Source organism: Struthio camelus, chromosome 4 (assembly GCF_040807025.1).
Source record: "Struthio camelus isolate bStrCam1 chromosome 4, bStrCam1.hap1, whole genome shotgun sequence".
Taxonomy (NCBI): domain Eukaryota; kingdom Metazoa; phylum Chordata; class Aves; order Struthioniformes; family Struthionidae; genus Struthio; species Struthio camelus.
The window spans coordinates 39,691,871-39,710,610 of NC_090945.1; positions in this window are offsets into that span (position 1 = coordinate 39,691,871).

The following is an 18,740-nucleotide window of genomic DNA, read 5'->3' on the forward strand; positions in this document are numbered from 1 at the left end:
CAGTCAGCACTGAAGAACTCAAATTGTGTGAAGATGTTTGTCATAACACATCAACATGAGGTCTGCATCTTACAGTCTTACCCCAGGCAAAAAATTTCCACTGAGACCCGCTGAGCTGAATGGGACTTCTGCCTAAATAAAGGATACTGGGCTCTGAGTACAAATATAAAGGTTTTTAAGGGTCTTGTTTAATAAAAATTTCTGAAAGTTTATTGAGAGCAAAAAGCAGAAGATTTTATGTCATGAAAATGGGCATTAATTTCTGCTTCTTAATTAATAATGTGAATTTACCACACATATGAATCAGGTAGTAGCCTGAGTCTTCAGCTCTCTGATGCTGTACCAAAGAAACGTGCATTTGAAGGTGAAGTTGATCTTTCTCTCCCAAGCAGACAGGGAACATCATTGAGAAAAAATACTCTAAATAATCCCAGCAAGTATATTAATGTGATTAAAATAAACTGAGAAGTAATGATTAATTCTGTTGCCCAAACGTATATTAATCTCTGCCATGCCCAGAAGCTTAAAAAACAACCTTTTTAAGATAAAAAGAAGGGTAGAGTGACAAACATTAGAATGCAACGTAATTCAAATCTGCAAAAAGGACATTACATTGAGAAACCAATCAGATATGATGACTTTTTTGGATGGCTAGCTCATATGCATGTAAATGACTCTCAGAAGTGGTTTATTCTATTCATGTGGATAGAGATTGTAAGACTGAATTTCCTCTGATCAAATGATACATAGGTTGTAACTTCTAACATCTTATACCATAAATCAAAGTATATAATACTCCTTACTGGAGAAAAATGCGGTTCTCCTTGTTCTGATATTCTTTCCCAAAGTTGAAAGTTATATTTGGAATGAGACGTAAGGGCTGACAAAATTCTGAAGTCAACGTATGCTTCTCTAGAAAGTGAGTTTGGTGGTGTCTGCATGGGTCTTAGCCACAAATGACTATTCCTGTTCTTGACATTAATGGGAATTAGATCTTTAATAAGGAGTTCATCTCGCTCTTGGATTTTGCATACATACTGGTTTAATAGAATGACATTTTCAATGGCTCCGGTAACTTTTTCAATTCTAAATAAAAATGATATCCTCTAGGACAAACGTAAAAAAGTGCTTCTCTTTTTTTCCTCCTGATTCTTATGAAATAATCTCTCTGTGACAATGTGCCATGTTTTGAACAGCTATGAGTATCTTGCCAAAATATACTGATTTTTTATATCTGAAAATAAAACCAGAAATACAATCAACCTTATGCTTTTAGGGTTAGATCTGCAGGGGAGATCATATATCTTCTCTGCAAGTAGTCCAGTACAGACATGTCTGAGGTGGGCTTGACCTTTCTTACCTCAGATAGTGAGATGGAGCCACTAAACTGGGAAAATATTCAGTGTAACCCCATGAAAAGCTTTGTAGATGAGCCTGTAGCCTGCACTACGCTCCAGCCTACCTCGGCCTATCTGAGGCACAAAGGTGCCTGAGCCAACTTGAAATAGCTCTGGAGTAACTGCAAAAGCAGCCATCCCAGCAGAGAGCTACACAACAATACTTCAGCCTTTTGCTCTCCTCACTGGTGTTATTTTGAGTAAATGTCATTCTTTTGCACAGAAAGATCTATTCAAAATGCGAAGCTGCTAAGCTAACGGGAATGTATTCGGCAACTCGCCTTAATTAAATCGTATTGATAGCCCTCTGCAGCCATCCCTGTATTATTCCACAGCTACTCTAGAAAGAATGGATGGACTTGGGTCGTTCCCTCCGAAAACATCTTCTTGCCCCTCTCGATCAGCTATGGAAAGACAGACTTGGCTACGTTTCTGGATTGTCTGATTTTTTCTAAACAAAAACCAATGGTTAAGCTAATGTTCAGGTCTACCAGCTCGGCAGATAAAAGTCAGGAAATGCCCAAACTGAGGATGCTAATGTACCTCTTCCCCTCTTTCCTTTTGCATTACTTCTTTTTTTATTTTTCTTAAGAAAAACTACCATCATTCAGTGATTAACACAGCAGCTGGGTCTTGACTACATGGAAGGAAAAGGTTGCATTCCAATAGGTTACAAAATACTATTTTTTCACACCGCAAGAAAGAAGAGCTATCAAATTGAAACATCAGCTGAAAATTTAGCTTGATTTTTTTCTTCATCATTCATTCCTGCAGAAAGTTTCATTCTTTCTACAATCTTTCTTATTTTACAAGACCTACATTCAGTGCTTTCCTACCAGGTTTCCAGGAGAGAGCAGCTGTGTTTGTGATAATGCATTCTTAAAGCACTGAACATGGTAATATCCATAAAATATGGTATCATGGAAATCAGGTAGAGAAACTGCGTTAGCATCAAATTCATGCTATATCTTCATCCTGATTTGTAAGTAGTTAAAGAAGATCTTGATTGGGTAAGAAGATATGTAAGCTTCACTTAGTAGATCATTGCTGTCAGGCATACCTTTCTTTAAGTTCATAGCACTAGGGAACTTGAGTTTGATAAATTTAATATGTACAGGAGTAAACATATTTGTTGAAGGAACAGTCTGCAAAATTGGGGCAAAGGAAGGGAGCGACTAAGACAAATTCATGACAAGTGAATTTATATAGCAGTTTATCCAGCACATGCATTCTTGACTGGTTAATTTATTCCTGAGCTTTAGATTTAGAAGCAGCAGATGGAGATAGATATCAGAAATAAAAATTGCTGCTTTCTTTTTTTATAGTCACTTTCAGCTTTATTTTTTAGGCAGCCTTTTTTTTGTTGAAGTACTTGATGTGATTTTATGGAAGAGCAGTGGAATACACAAAAAATGAGACACAGCTGTCTTAATGTTGTGCTTGGTCACAGTAATAGACTACAGACTTTTCAAATAGACAAAGCTTGTATATGTTAGTGACAGTAGATTAGACTTCCTGTAAGGGGAGTCAAAAGACGTAAACCTTTTCACGTCAAGTGGAGTCATTTTGTGTGCACATGACTCAAGCTACTGGTATCTTTTGTATATAGATAAATTCTTCTTTTAAAGTCTCGCAGATGTGAGCTCTGGTTGAATAAACACCTTTGACAGAAACCTCACAGGCTTGTAATTTCCTTAAACATCTCTCACTCTTGAAACATCTCTATGTCTAGTATATTAATGCTGTCAGGAAAACCCAACAGCTGTTAAGTGCTGAGCAGTAACTCAGGTCTTGAATGTTATGGCACTGAGAGAGGAAGCATGTTTGTCAGATTATCACCTGCGCATTCGGGAAGTGTCAGGACACCAGCTGGTTGAACCTGCAGGCTCACTGCAGAGGCACACAGGGCCTTAGGATAAAGATTTGGACAATGTCCCACAACCTTCCAGCCCCAAGGGACAATGCATCTGCCATCATTAAAATTAATCAGAGAAAATAGATGCAGTAAAAGGCCAACTTAAATTGCTTTGTGGTCAAAAAGATTGACTGACTAATTGTCACTGACAATAATAATGTCTGCTCCTGCTCTTTATGTCTACATTCCTCCCTTATTGCCTTTTAACTTTCAGTGCTATTGTCGTTGCTCTAGGTGAGAAAGTTGTAAAGGAAAGTAGAGCTGCCATGTCTGATTTTGCTGCTGTTACCCTAAGGAAGCTAGATCTTTACAGTGTAAGTAGCCTCACCAAGTGAGCTTGTATAATTGCTTTGCTTGCGTAAACATAGCAAAACTGAGGCCCATTAGGAGTACACTGACCATATATGACTGTTTAATGTTTTCAAATTTGTAATTGATTATATAGGGGAATGTCTTTGATATCTTCTGAATACATTGGTCTATCAGAATACTTAGATGAACCCATGGCTACAGTATCTGAAGACCTTTGAAGTCTTCGAGGGAGTTATCAGTTCTCACTGCTACACTGGCTGCTGAGAGAGGGAAGTAACAGTATTTCCATTTTATATATGTAGAGGTAAGACTCAGTAGCTAGGCGAGTGACTAGAAGACAGGCAAAAATTCTATGGTAGCATAATATTTTGCGGTTTCTGAGAACTCTAGTTTTCACTGATACCCTTAATTAGTGAAGACAACACAGACATCATAGGCCATAGCCTGTATCCATCAGAGGCAGTGCTGCAACTAGCAGGAGAGAGACCTAAAGAACATCCCTAACGTTTCAATGGTCTGGAGAAGCGTTAAGCACCTGCTAAGCAACAGCCTACTTTTGTGTTTTTCTCCATATACTACACATAACCCATACTGTTATAGGAGAGGGCTACAATGTTGGATCTACTCCCAGAGAAGCATATAGATGACTAGTTTCCAGTTGGGTATTTCCTATTTTCTATTTAGAATATATATGGTTAGACTACTAAATATCTTGCAGATGGGACCCTGGTTTCCTTAGCTTCAGATGCACTGTACTCAACGACACCTTTGAAGGAGAGCTGTTTTAATGGAGGACACTTATATATACTTCTTTTTCTAGGCCAGCCATACGGATGTACACTGATTATGTCAGGGACTGCAGACCGAGCTCTACAGCAATAACACCAGAGAGAGACTGTGTAGTTTCTATAGAGACGATGCTACTTTACCGTGTTTTTCTTGTGGATTAAGGATTATATTGACTTCCCCTATTACTAAGATTGTTGTGTAATTTTATGTCATTTCTGCAAGGGTTACGGAAAGAACATTTCATTCAGACTCATTAAATGAAAGACTTGATTATCCCCAGTGCTTGGAATCAAATAATCCAAGTCAGTAATCTGCAACATTGAATTAAACTCCATTTTGCAAAAGAAGCTTAACAGTTCTCCATGTTTCCTTCCTTCCGTCTTGTCACTTAGTTTATAGTCCCTGTAACTAATTTGAAATTTTGCAGCTGCTAAGATTAGTCAACTTCAGTTTAACAGCAAATATCATCAGTTCAAGCCTGTGTTTTATGTACTCTTTCCTTCCATTTACTATTTCTTTTTCAAATTGATTAATTGTCAGCATAGGGGATTATCAGAATTTGTCCTAAACTGGTTCTCTATGCCAGGACTTTTCAGCCTGTTTTGTTAGGGGAGAATCCTGAGCAAAAGTTATGAATAGCTGTGCCAGAAACTCCTGGAGGGTGGGAAGCGGGGGTGGATTGAGGGCCAAACTTCTCCCCAAGAGGGGCTTTTGCTGAGCCAAGGAGGGAAAAGAGGAGAAAGAAGCAGCATCTTAATGCAAAAGGGACATGTGGTGGGCAGGAAATAGCGCTGAGGGTGTGGAAAGGGACAGCGGAGTTCTCTATGTCAAAATATTTTAGACCGTATATTCTTCAGGAAAGGCATGTTGTCTCCTCTACATGGTCATTTCACGCATGCATACACTCAGATTAGCTGATGCAAACTTCATTTGCAGTTATATAGGTCAGCCCAGACTGTTCAGTGAAGTGGGAAGGAGAGCTATTTAGCTTAAATACTCTAATATCATGTGAACACAGCTGTGCTGTTTCCATTTCTGAAGCAAATTCAGTCAGCGCTAACTCTGGTATCTCTTACAAGCAATACCTTATGTCATGAAGATATTTTCTAAACGTCTGATGTACATGCAAATTCTAGGTACGAATTCAACACACTGAGGCATTTCAAACAAAGATTAATACCGTAAAATGATATGTTCAAACTGAAGACCACATTTGGAAGACCATTCGTAATATTAGCTGTAATCACCCTTTTCAATTTTTTTCTTAGTTTGGATAATTGTACGTTTAAAGTTACAGTGGCTGATGCCGTGGCTGTGCTATGATGAGGTTAAAACTTGCAATTTAAAATCAGTGGCTTAAAAATACTTGAAACTTGGCAGTGAGTCCATATATACATACACATTCATTTATACTACAATATCTACCTAAACATTTAACTGCCTTCCTATCTATTTAATCATTGGGCTCTCTCTGCTGAAAACTGGCCCTGGAATACTTCACAAGAGGAACCCCCATGATCTTTTGCCATCTTTTGCCTGTGCATTATCCATCGTATAGCAACTACACTTCACACCGATGGTATTTTCTGGAGCTTTATAGTACTATAAAGTTGGCAAGCTTTCGAGGCAAAATTAACAAGCAGCATCAACAAAACAGAATGTATTTACCCAGCTGCTGAGAATCTATTTCTGATAGTAGAGCTGTGAACTGTGAAAGCCATTTCATGACAAAGTACAGCTGGGAACTGCATTTTGGCTTGTATCAAAACATTCCTTTTTTTTTCCTGTAAAAGAAGAATAATTGAAAGCAGATTAAGATGAGGTAGTAATAACATGCTGATCCTTTTATGCAGTGTTTCAAAGTTGAAATGTTTCCTAAAAAGCCTTTGTGCTAATGGTGTGAGAGACCCACTCACATTGCAGTAAATTGCTAAATGGATTGTGCAGTGTTTTTCTTAGACAAGATTATGGCCTTTCTTTCTTATCAGGTTCTTTGCTCCTGTTTTTCAAGCACACAGTTATTTACCTGATAATTCAAATAAAATACTCAAAATGTATGTCCAAATCATCTGGGAAATACTGCACAATGCAGGTACTGCTGATAAAAAGAAGCCCAGTTCACTTCTGTCTGTCTTTTGAGCAGTGGCAGCATGGAGAGATGGTTTACTGCACAAGAGTACTTATTGTAGATCGAATAGGATTTTCTCTAATACTATCTGCTTACTTTTTGTGTCTCATTTTCTCTCCAAGATCTCCAAGGTATCCTTGGAAATCAGTAGTGATCTACCAAGGACAATCTTTTACCTCCTGACCCCTTTTTCTAATTTGTCTGGCCAGCCCCTGGAAGGAGGCTTTTAGAAAGGATATGGTTTTTCCCCTATTTTTAATACAAGCCAATCAGCATCCAGCTCATTTAAAAAAGAGGAAAAAATATCCAGCAATATTATGCCCATTATACATGCTTAAATTGAATTCTGTGCAATAAAAGGCCATGGCTTTCATTAACAGTAATCCAGGCATTCGAGATTTGTGAAGTGCTCAGTGGTGGCCTCATTCTGCACTACTGGTTTTAGCAGCAAGACTGCGATGATCTGTAAAGAAGCAGAGCTCGGGCTATGCTAAGGGTTTTTCTAGTTCTTTATCACTCTATTAATGTCAGTGAGGACACAATCTTCAGGTATTGAGTTCATCTATTTTATGAGTGGTTTAGTACTGTGCAATGAGTGGCTTTAGCCAGGTCTGGCTTTAGCACAGCAAAGCTGGTAAGTGAGCTCCAACAGGCGCTCCGGAGTCACATGGCGCAGCTGCACAGCTCAGTGCCTCCTCTGCTAGCTGTCTTAGCTTTAATCTTGCCTAATACGGGTAGGAAGACTGATGAAATCAGGACTGCAGGGACTTCTCTCTGCGTTGTACAAATCCTGTCGATAACTCTGCGTATGTATTTAGCAGCTGACCTCTGCTGTAGTCTGCTGTTAGAAGCTAAGCTGGCTGGAGAAAGCTGTGCTGTGTTGCAGTCACACAGCACGGTGTAATGTAGAAAAAATCCCAGCTCCAGAAAGGTGTTTAGGTATCTGAGTTAGATTTAAATCAGTGGAATAAAACACCTGAGTGTGATCTGGGTGTTTTTTGTTTAGTTCTGTTTCATTTTTTGCCTTGAGCTTAATACTAAGGGCTAAGTGCATTAGTTTCAAAAAAGCTGGAGCAATCCTGGAACGTCTCGTAATGACAATCACCCCTCAAGGCCATTATGCCACTCTACTTACTCTAGAAAGATAGTACAAAAGTAGGCAGAAGCAAAGCTAAAGAAGAAGCAAATAACCCAGCAAGAGTTAGAATTATAGGTGAGCTTCCAGTTCTTCAGACTGAGGAGAGAAAAAGTAACTGGCCCCTGCTATTATTTTTATTTTGGTGTGAGGCCTTTCCCTCCCCTTATAATGGTGCTGGTGACATTATGTAGAATTTCACATGTTCAAAGTGTGACGTAGCCATTAATTAATGATTTTTACAAACAGCCAAGTGAATTAATGGCAAGCAAGTATTGCCTCCCTTTCAGAACGGGGAAAATGAGCATCACAGCAGAGTCCTGCGATAAGCAATGAAATACACCCTGGGGAGTACAGTATTAAACTTCAAAAACAGTCTCCACAAAGATTTGGAACTTTTTAGATATTGGGGTGGTTTTCCATTTTTGCTTGAAAATGCTTACAATGCTGGCAAATAGAAAAGATTTTATTTTGTACGCCAAATTTTCAAAGTTGATGAACCACGTGAACCTGTGGCCGATGAGTTTGCTTAAGCTAATCCTTCCATTTGAACGTCCAAATAATCTGCTGATGAGTCTGGCTCAGGCATATGGAAGTGACCGCACCATTTCTGTGCCTCAGGTTCTTAGGTGTGCACGATGGGTAAAGCGTTCTACGTGGTATCAGTTATATTGGAATTTTATTGTTGTCTTTTTCGAAAGGTTTTGTTTGGAAGACTTCTATTTGCATATTTCTCTCTCTCATATACACACACATACTCATGTCTATATTCCTAGATATTATTTTTATATATAATCCCGATGTATACAGATTACCAAATACACATTATACTTCATTTATAATAGACAGAATACAATAATGTATGTTAGGCTCAGTAATTGAGCTCATATATCCAGCGCAGAAACTGTATGCTGTATACACAGGTTTTACACAGCCATTGAGTGGGATTCTGCAAGGCATTCCCGGCTCAACTTATGCTCTTCTTGAAATACGCTAGAAGTTTTATCACTGACTTCTACTTGTGGAGATTTAGCCCATGGCTATTAATTCTTGTGAAGGGTACATTTCCTTTTGGATTATGTCTTCTTATCCTAAGATAAGCAACTATACTTACAGTTGGTACATTCGCTAACAAACCCAAACTTGTTAATTTGCAGATGTGAGAACTTAGCAGTGCAAGGCTTGATTTATTTGCTTGCTCAGTGCTATGTGCTATAATTAGCTTCAGCTTCTTTTCACATGGGACAAAAAACCATAACGTGTTCCGCAGGGAATCATGCAAGTGTGTCCAACTCAAATGTAGTACTTAAATCCCTTTTAATTTCCTTTTTCTCCTATACCCTTTATTACTTTGTAACTCTCACTTACTTAAAACTATTTGCAATGGCAGAATTTTTTTTTTGAAGGGTAGGTTTGTTCTTAGAAACCAGGTTTCAGATATCCGGATTTTTCCTCCTTTCTTTTAATGGAGTGAGAAGAGATATAATGATGTGCTAAAGATTCCTGTGGTCCCTGTTGTCTCTAAAGTTATACTGAGGCTGTGATGCAATGTATAGCCTATTAAGGAGGACTGGCAGAATACACAAACTTTTAAGGGTCAAGTTTTTGGCAGACATAAATGCTGCCATTTGCTGAGGAGGATGAAGTTTCAATTATGTGGATTCTGCTATCCTTAATTTTATGCCAGATGCCAGTGCAAACATTCTGTCTGGATTTGGGATGAAGTCTTTGAATAAAGTGTAATACCTTTCTTTTCTAGGTTAAAGATGCTAATCCAGATTAAGAAAGGAATCAAACTATGAGATCTTCATCCTACATATTAAAGGGACCGCTATAAAACCATGCCCAGGATCCAAGCAAACATTTCTTTTTCATTCACAGTGACCAGAGTGTTTCCAAAGTTATCCCCAGAAAACAGAGATCCCAGACGGGGAAAGAACCTTCTAAACACTGAACAGTGTTCTGACATTTTTCTGTGAGATTTAGCAGAGGCTTTCTTAAGAAAAAAAATAAGTTCTGGAAGTGGTGAGCACTTAAAGCAAAACTGAGGGATATCTTTTCATCAATTTTCTGAATACCCTATAATAAAGGAAGGTACTGGCAGGTACATCCTCTCTGCTGACTATCACATTACTGCTAATTGGCCGTGGTCCCCAGAGAAACCATGTTTATGCAAGTCTTAATTGCTTCCATGTTCCTTCTCGAAGACAATGTGCAGCTGATGCACAGGAACTATACCTGCATTAAATAACTGAGAAAAGAATATGTTCTTCATACTAATCAGTACAATCCAGAAATGTGTCATCTTACTAGCTTTAGGCAAGTCTGGGCATCTGTTTCTACAACACAAAATTTCGGATTGTATTACTGAGGTCATGTGATCCTAAGAACAGAGAATTTGCCTTTACAAACAACTCTTTCCACTGTTGCTTTCTTCTTTCATGCAGGATTTTAGATCTCTCAGCCAGCCATAGCCTTCTCAAGATTTTTTTCTTACGAAGATTTCTCCATAAGGCTTTTCTTTTCTTCTTGGGAACTGAACTTCAGAGAAAGGTTAAGGAAGTCATGCCTTCATAAAATTAATCAGAGACATTTGACTGGATTCTGTTGCCTTTCCAAATTCATGACAAATCTGTAACTTGTTTTTTTTTTTTTTTTAAAAAATCAAATCCTTCAACCCTCTTTACAGCTATTCCATTAATGAAACAAACAATCCCTCCACCTCGGATCTTAAAGGTAAATATTTTTGGAAATTCACTCTCTGTCCACATTGTCACAGGAGGAAACCAGCATATTTATAAATCTATTTCTCTCCAGAATGCCCTTTTCAAGACACACTTGCTGGGCCTGGAAGGAATAAATTTGTCAGCCTTTAAATACATACCAACAGGCAAAACAACAGTACTTCTGGATTTGGAGTGTGAGACAAGGAACTACTTGTTTTATCACTGTAACTGTAGGATCTTTGTTTAATTCCAGTGCATTTATTTTATACTGACAAAACTGAATATTAGCTCTTGGACGGCTTCTGGTGTTGGTCTTTATAGTGGACTCTCGTGTGTGGTAAGGAACAATGGATTTCAACTGTGATCCAAGTACTCTCGTATAGTCTAGTATTTTACTAGTTGCACACTCTTCACCACCGTCCATGTCACTTAATACAGGTAAGGTAATAAAGGACAGCAAATTGTACAAAAGGCTGTCAGCTTACATCGGAGACCCATCTGCTTCGACAGCCCCTCTCAGTCAGCAGGAACGCAAAGTTGTTTCCTCTCACGGCTTTCTCACCCTGTGGCGATTTGTAACTCAGAAGGTTCCTCAGTTCAGGGTGATGCTTTCTGTTTGTATTTAATAGCCCTCAGTGGGTTTTTCTTCTACTGAATCTGCAGAGTTATTCTTGCCCTCAACCTCCTCACCAATTTTTAATCTTTTGAATGTTGCTACTTATACAGAGTCCATTTATACCAGGAATGGAAGAACCTACAACACCAGGTTTGGGAGAACAGGAATGTTTCCTGCAGTCCACCCACAGAAAGCAAGGGGAAGTTTAGTCCCTAAAATTATTACCAAAATTGCTGTGATTTAGGCACATTTCCCATTAACTTTTTGCTACCTCAGAAACTAATTTTACTAAATATTTCAGTGTTGAAAATGCATTGCTGGATTTCAACAGCTCTCCAGCAAACCAATGAGGTTGACAACAGAAGCCATGAAACCTCAGACAGGACTGAAAACTCAGAACACAATAATCAAGCTTTTCCTGAAATCTATTTGAAAGTTTTCCCCTAAGGGACCTTATTCTAATGAGTCCACAAGAAGAACTGCAGTGTACAATTGCATATGATCACAGGAAATAGCCATTTTTCTCTCTCCAGCCATAGGTTCTTCTTTTTACTCCAGATATATGAAACTGCATATTTTCTTCCTCAGTTGTGATCTGTCATTGGTTATTTTTCTTTAATCCAAAAATAACAGTATCTAAACAGCATCCATTTCACGCGGAATGCAAGAAGATGAAACATGCTCTAATGGCTGTGAGGTCCTTACTAAGCATTTCTAATCCCTCTTAGAAGCAAATCACCAAATCACAGAGGTGACAAATGTTGGCATTTTATTTTTGCCCATTGCAAATCTCTGCCACTGTTAGCATATATTTTTTGCATGCTGAAAGCAGCTGTTCCATGTACTTTGAACACAAAAGATTTAAAGATGCAGGTCCAAGCTTTGTTCTCTCATTCATACTGGTGAACCGACCTTTGAAACCGACCTCCTCATATGAGCAAGAAGTTTGCAATCTGGCCCCACATTCTCTTCTGAGAGCTAAATGCCGTTGCTTATCTGCACAGGCAGAGGATTGTTACTGACCGGTTTGTCATTAAGCAGTACCATTCAGTAATGCGTTGCTATACCATCATCAGAGTAACCTGGCAACACTAGTCATCCTCCAGCTGTTCCAAGAAAGTATACCTGCTGGCGTGTTCCAGCGCTATGAATTATCACCCTGTGTCAGTGGGGCTGCTGTGGGGAAAAAATCACCTGCACTCACTCACAGATTCCTTCACCTCTTTGCACCCATCTGTGCTGGGGGGGATCGGTAGCAGCTCTGCAGAGGCCTTTTCCCCAGCGTGCAGCAAACAATGGAGTAAGTGGCTGGAGAGCGAGTAATCCCTTTGTGGCCTAGTGTGTTAATTAGGATGATTAATTGTAGGGTTACTGATTAATTAATTTGGAATGATCTGGCTCAGCAGAATTCAGTCTCCAGCTTTGTTTTTACGGCAGAGATTCTGTGTAATGAAATTAAAAGAGTCTCCCTTAAAACACACAAAGTATCAATGCTTTAAGTTAATAGAATATAAATGAACAGAACATCAATGCAAATATAAAATGTCTGGTGTCCGTATTACTTGCTGAAAAATGCTTTATTAGAAAGCTTTTCCTGTAAGGTGTTTCACCAGTAATCATTCTGGGTCATTCATGCTTGTGCTGTGATCGTTTCTTTTTCATTTGATGTGATTTACTGTGGTTCACTAATCTCTAGAGTTCCATTTTTCTTACAAGTCATACCCCAAATACAGCTCTAATTAGCACCCGTGTCAGGCTGCTACTACTGTTGTGACACTACATTTGCATAGTGAAGACCTCTTTTCATTTCTGTTTTCGTTCCACTCCTACATTTTAGTTTCATTTTGCTCCTAAAATACTTAATAAGCCTCTAAGACTTCTAGAGAACAGGGAACCTGTGAAAGCTCCGTGCTAAGAATCCGAGGCATACCCACAGCTTTCATCTCTTTTCTTGTAGTAGGCAATGCTCTCGTTAAGCTGCTTGGTCTTGTGCAGACTGAAGCACTTCTGAACACATTCAGGAGTCAAACTTTGGGCTTTTGTAACTGTTGAAGTTGAGGCTTGAGATTAAGTATCATCTCTCCTCTAAGAGAAGGGCCAGTGACTAATCAGCCTTGATGAAGGTGATAAGTTTGCACAACTCAAAATCAGTCAAATCAGCATTTTAGGTGTTTTAAATGGTCTTTGGAAGAGTGTTCATTTATTGGTATGCCTTTACTGAACCAGAGGGGAATCATGATTGTGGTCACTGGGTGAATTTCTATTTCGGCCTGACCTAATATCATTAACCTGATCTAACTTCGAAGCTGGCTCTGTTTTGACAGGAGGTTGGAGTAAACGACCTCCATAAGTCCTTTAGGTCACAATTTTTCAAAAAATCAATTAAAAAAATCACAAAATTTAGGTCACAACCTAAGTTATTGTATGATTCTACCTTGCATTAAGGCTATTTCTGATGCAGAGTAATGTGGAATCAAAATCACTCAGAAACAATTCTTATTACATGATAAAAGATGGTGCCTTTTTCTCCACTAATTCATGTGTTGCACTAAAAATTAAGGTCATTTCTGTTATCCACTCACTTTGAAGGTGACCCTCTCTAATGCTAGCAGATAATTTGTGGAAGAAATAATACACAATGTAAGCAAGAGTGACATGATCTGGCCCAACAGGTTTTTGAAACTGCAGCTCTTTTTTGTGTTTAAATATATGCAAACTAATTCTGATTTCTACAAGTGTATTCATAATTCATAAGTATTTGTTGAATATTTTTTGGAGACAAATTCAGACCATAGATTGTTAGCAAACTATTCATATTAGCTGCTCACTATTTGTAATACGTCACTCAAATAAGAGAGGACAGATTCTGCTCCCCAAAAGAATGCATTTATATTTTCTACAATACTGTAGCTAATGGTGGATATTGAGTATTAACTAGTAACTACATACTTCCAGGATAACACCTATAAAACCTGTGTGAGTGTGTCGTAAATATTTCACCAACTGATAACAAACAATAGTCTCTGCAGATAATGGCCAATTGATCTCTTTGCTTGTATTTACAGAGTATGTCTTCAATCTTTTTTTTTTTTTTTGTTTTATTTAATCACCTCTTAAAGCATTCCCAGTGTCATTACACAGAAAATAATATCAACACTTCTTTTGCATTTAGACTCAGCCTCCTGAGCCCTCAACATCTGGAACTCTTTATAGTTAAACTGTTTAACACTATTGTCCTCCACAAAGACACAATTTACATCACGGCTGCAACGGCTTTCTGTAGTTTAATCTCATTGGGTTTATGGACCACAGAGAGTAAATAATGGGCAAACCTAAGTATGTCAGCTTCTTCAGGCAACAGCAGTACATGAGAAACTCAAAATTATTAAGAGCAATGTAATCATAAGAGGGAACATTAAAAAAGCCAGTCTATTGAATACTGTTAATATAATCACAAACAGAAATGTTTAAGCACACTTAAGTGCCAGTTTCTGAACTCTGTTTGTATCAACAGTATCTGTGCTAGTCTTTCTGACTGTTTTTTTGACTGATACCATGCCTGGCCACGGATTTTGCTACTTGCTGCAGATTACACTATGAGGGTGATGAGGGTCATAGTCTAAAATCTCTCTTGGCTGCTTTTCAGTGCAGGCAAACATTTTTTTCATGAAACATGTATGATGATTGTGAATATTGATGTTGCCTATATACTTGAACAAAGAGGTCCCATATTTGTTCCTAAGGCTTCCACTTTCAGACTCCTGTTACAGTTTTTTTTTTTTTTGAGGCTACTATATATAATTCTCCCTCCTAGGCAGAAAGCAAAGGTGTAGAAAGACACCTTTCCAAGGACAGAAGTACTGCAGAAGTGAAGCTGGCCTTTCTCCCCTGAAGTTTAGAGGGAATGAAATTCTCACACTGTGAGTGAGTGTCTGTGGGTTGGGAGTGATGAGGATATTTTCAGGGCAGGGGCCAGTGCTGGAGACTGTAGGGTGGCTCTTTCTCCTGACAAAATAGAAATGCAGTGAAGGCATGTGCCTGGCAGTGAGAGCATGAAAGCGCTCTTTGCTCTCACACTGTACATGCAGCCTCTGTGAACGAAACCCCTTAAAAGCGCATTTCTGCTCCTCGTGAGCAGATAACACGCTGTGACATTCATTTATTTATGAAAGTTCAGCTGCTGATGGACGTGCTGGTTCATAGTCTTGAATGAGTTAAAGTCTTGGGTTAAAGACTTAAGAAGGTATGTGTGGATTACAACCCATGAAATTGTATAGCCATTTCTGCAGGGCTTATCGCAGCCTAATGGATGCACAAAACATTTAATCTACTTAGTTGCTGCAGTAATACATAGAAGGTGTGCTTGACTTTTAATAGTTCCACAATAAATTAAATACCATTAAGCTATCTGATTTGGAATAGCTTCTAGTCTATGACATTAATCCTAGGCATTATTGTACAGATACTCAGACTTTATTTATAATTTATTTTGCTGAAAGGATACTACAGACTTGGTGGCTGAAGAAAAAAGAGAAGAAAATCTATTTATTTCCAGCAAAAAATTTTGAGAGCACAGGTGTATAATGGCTGGTTTCACTGCAAAACTATCAGTTTCGCTGCATTTATATCTGCTTAAGTGAACATGTACCAGCTGGAAAAAATTAAATCAGCATGAATCATACATCCAAAAGGTCACTGATCTAAAAATACATATCCCAACAAAAAGATAAAAATGATGTATGCAAACTAAAATTGCCAAGTAAAAATTAAAATCCTTCTAAACATTCTAAACTAAGGACATCATTAATTAATTTGAAAGTAATGTGGAAAGAGGCAAAAAGCCACCCTCTGATGTTACTTTCATTATAGGGAACACAGCTAAGGAGATAAAAGAAGATCACAGAGAGCCCCTTAATCTCACTGTGGCAGAGGGAGGGCATGTTTACAGGTAGTGGTTTTTGTACGGAGAAGAGGGAAGAACTCCACAAATGGCTGGGGCTGGGCGTGCGCTCCCGTCACTTAAACGTGCTGGTGCGCAACAGAAGATATGCATGCGAGTGCTAAGGATCACCAAGTCACCCACTTGTCAGTCAAAACTACAAAGCTAACAACTAGAAACAAGTCCCTCTTCCCAACAAAATTCTGAATATAAATTTTGAAAGGAAATAAAAATATTAAGCTCTGTTGGATGTTGTACTTTCTTGTCACTGTCTAAGGCTTAACAAGAATGAAAAAGTAAAGCATAGATATGCATGTGGTAGGAAAGGAAATAGTGTGCAGGTACTTTTGAAGTCAGGGTCTTACTAGTCAAGCCTAGAGCTGTTTTGATTCAAAAGTAGATTGCACAATGTTTTGTCAAAACTGGTTTGCATGTGTGTGTATGCCAGAAATTTCTAAAGGGTACTAATCATCCTTTCTGTTCCCCATAGTAAAATATCATTACAACATCATGGACTGGTAAAAGCACCTTTGCAAAGATCAAAATGCTATTTGCTGGCCACAGAAGGGTTAGGCTTATGGCTACACAGGAAAACACCATGTGTATTGTCCCATATGACTTTTCCTAAAGAATATGGCTCATGTTTAAATTTATCAGCCAACAGCCTCCTCATTCTTTTCTTAGGTATCCAATTATAGCAAAAGGGCCAGATGGGCTCACACTAAGCTGCTGTAAATAAATACAGCTCCATTAAATTCAAAGGAATAAGAGTGATTTGCACTGATGTAGGATCTGGCTCGGAATATTTATACAATGCTTTGATACAATATTTTTTTTCTTCTGTCTGCCAGCTGTCTGGGCACTGCTTTAAAATTCCTCTCTCATGTCCATACATCTCCCTTTCTCTTTTTCTATGCTATGTTTGGATCTTGTAATGCCATTCTAATGCCAATGCACCTTCTATGTAGAATCATTTCTTAATTGCAAAGTTTCTAATGGGCTTAATGGGTTCTCTGTTTCTCATCTTTCTCGGTGTCTTCGTTTTTGCTTGTCAGGCGGTATCTGTCTTTGCCTGGTAACTTTATTAACTTTACTATTTCACTTGTGTTTATTTTTATAGGTTTTTCAAAGAGAGGTAGAAGAGCAAATAGAAGGAGAAATCACTACCATAAAAACTTTGTGATGATGGAGATGAAGAAGCTTTGTACCATTTTCTAAAGATGGATGAATTCCAAGTTTATTTAATTTCCCCAGCAGTTTTTTCACTACCTCATCTCCTTGACTACTGGCTACCTAGCACTCTCATAAAATCACAGGTTGGACCCGGTGGCGAACCACTGCTTTAGCAAGCAGTAAATAAAATGTCAGCAGAAGGCCAAGCGGTGGATCATTTATTTAGAAAGAAGCAGGAAGGCTATGGTGCACACCAGGAAACTGAAAGGGGGGCTGAAAGAAGAGCAGAAAGCGGACAGAATAATACCGGGAGATTACCAAAGGCACAATGTAGCAGCTACTTTGGTGCGGGTGTGGAGGACATAGGCGCTGCACATTCAGAGTAACAGGGGCTGGGTAATTCAAGGTAACATGATTTTTTACCCTGTCAGTTAAACCATAAGAACAATCCAAACTGCGTGTTACGAAATAAAACCAATTATCCTGATTATGTAAAAGCGTATGTGTTATTGTTGCTGATGGTTGATACAGCTGTCATTGGCAGGATTCCTCCATCAAGTGTTCGTGTTTTGCTGCACAACATTCCCAAAGTGACACATTTTATTGTGTGCACTATCATGTAAAACAAATAAAAAAAGGTTGATTTCCTAAGTGTTTCCAATATTTACTGCACAGTTCCTAAACCATGGAAGACCAGCGTTGACATGATTGTTTTTTCTATTCTATCTGGTTTTCACAAAAAGAAAATCAAGAACTACTTGAACTATTCATGTCTTTATAAAACAGAATATATTTATAATACAAAGCACAGAATTAGAGGGTCAGTTGTGACCTACAGCATGGTAAATATATCAATTTTGTGTTTATACTTCAGGACTGTGAGCTTTTTGTAATAATTTAAGTAATAATTTTTGTAACAATGCCTCAAGCTTAGCTTGCACTGTAAAGATTTTGGCTGAAGTTCCTGCTGGTTAAACAAGCTTTCTGTCACCAAAATAAAATTACCTCTGCAAGCAACATAATTCTTCAGCCAGCAAGGACAAGACACAACACCAGCTGCTGCAACTGTGCTATTGCATGAAAAAGGACAAGAGAGAATCTGGGGCTTCTCTCCAGAGCTTACCATTTCTGGCTGCCAGCAAACTTCCAGCCGTGTTTGGATCCCTACTGCCACAAGTGAGAAAGGGCATGCTTTCTGAGCTGAAGGAAGGATTCCCAGCAGTGCCCAATAATGACGAGTTCATTCAGGAGAGGGAAGGGGATGTTAACCCTTGGGAAAACCAGGAGGACTTCCAAACCTATAGATAATGTGGCACAGAACATATGGCAAGAACCTATATCCAAGTCATGAAAATTTTAAGTATGAGCCAGTTCATGTATAGGTAACAACAAGCCAGTTCCTCCCTCCTGCCACAAACACCACTCTCCAGAGCACCCTCACGTTTCTTGTGTGGCTCAAATTGTGGAGCAGCCCTTAAATAACTCTGACCCTTTTCAAATTTTCAGAAATGTGTAGGCTTTTTTAAACACTTGACATTTTACTCAAAGTGCATATTTGCCTTTTTCAAAGCAAAAGCCCACTACTAACTGACCTTGATCAGGAGAAGAAA